Source organism: Lathyrus oleraceus, chromosome 6 (genome assembly GCF_024323335.1).
Source record: "Lathyrus oleraceus cultivar Zhongwan6 chromosome 6, CAAS_Psat_ZW6_1.0, whole genome shotgun sequence".
NCBI classification, from domain to species: domain Eukaryota; kingdom Viridiplantae; phylum Streptophyta; class Magnoliopsida; order Fabales; family Fabaceae; genus Lathyrus; species Lathyrus oleraceus.
The window spans coordinates 70,868,177-70,869,544 of record NC_066584.1 but is presented as its reverse complement, the minus strand read 5'-3'; positions in this window follow the sequence as shown (position 1 = coordinate 70,869,544).

Here is a 1,368-nt window from a genome sequence, read left to right as displayed (position 1 = left end):
GACATCACAAACAACATCTTGTGAACACTCTTTGTTTTACCAAAATTGCTGCCAACACTTAGAACCAACAAACTCCCCCTTTGGAAAATTTTGGCTAAAACATATATCTGTCCTTTTTGTTCACAAGAAAACTATCAGCAATTAAACAACAGTTTAAGCAGTAGTAGAAGCAAACACAATTACTAGCTATAGATACTAGTAATACACACATACACAAGGGTACTTATTCTCCCCCTAAATCTGTGCAACACAAACAGAATTACTAGTTATAGAGGCAACTAGTAAGACACGCAAATGCACAAGGGTACTTCTTCTCCCCCTAAATCTGTGCACCATATACATCTCCTTTAATAATAATAGCACCTGTAACCACAACACCTGTAACAATCAGAATGTCATTCTAACATCTGCTTCAGCATCACCTATGCACCACATCAGACATCCCCTTTGACATCTATAAACAAAACAACTTTCTATCTTACAATAAACACATCTCCTTCAATAATAGTTGTTCATCTGTTCAGCTACACCAGCACATACATCTCCTCACAACTCTACATCTCCAACATCACTTCTCCCCCTTTTTAGTAAATTTTTTGACCAAAGGTGACCAGTTAGACAAAATAAATGTCAATTAGCCTAGCAGAGAATGTCACCACAGATGTCATAACATATAACATGTTAAAACATAAATGCTAGGAGATACAAACCATAATTATACACAGCTTTAATAGCTAAGATAATTAGAAATCCATGGAACTCATTAAGAGCCCAAATGTTACATCAAGGCATCAGTAAGACTGCCAAACATCTAACAGAAAAACAACAGATCATCCAAGCATCCAGAACAGTATCCAGAACACACATCATTAACAGGGGGACCATCACCACAACTTAGTCTGAGGAGGTAGCATCTTCTTCACTTTCAGATTCAGAACTGCCACTAGATTGATCTTGAGAATTAGACCTCTCACTTGAGGTGTGGGCATCTGACTCATTGGCTTCACCATCTTCCAGATGGAAGGAAATGTTGTCCAAATGCACAGTTGCAACCTTAGCTGGAGACTTTCTAACAGTTTGCCTTTTAGCAGGTGAGATGTCTGGGACATCATCTTCGACATCATCTTCAGAATCAGAGCTTTCTCTGATTTTCCTCTTCTGAACCTCTACTTTACTCCATGATTTAGAAGGACCTACATCAGTAGCCTTCCTACTAGTTCTAGCTGTCAACATCTCAGCCATAGTCTTGCCTTTCCTAGTTTTCATTTTCTTTGCAACATTTGGTTTCAAGTGATGAACCAAGGTGTCATCTTCCTCTTCTGAACTCGCTTCCTCCAAATCAATTACTCTCTCGGAAGTGTCATGCTT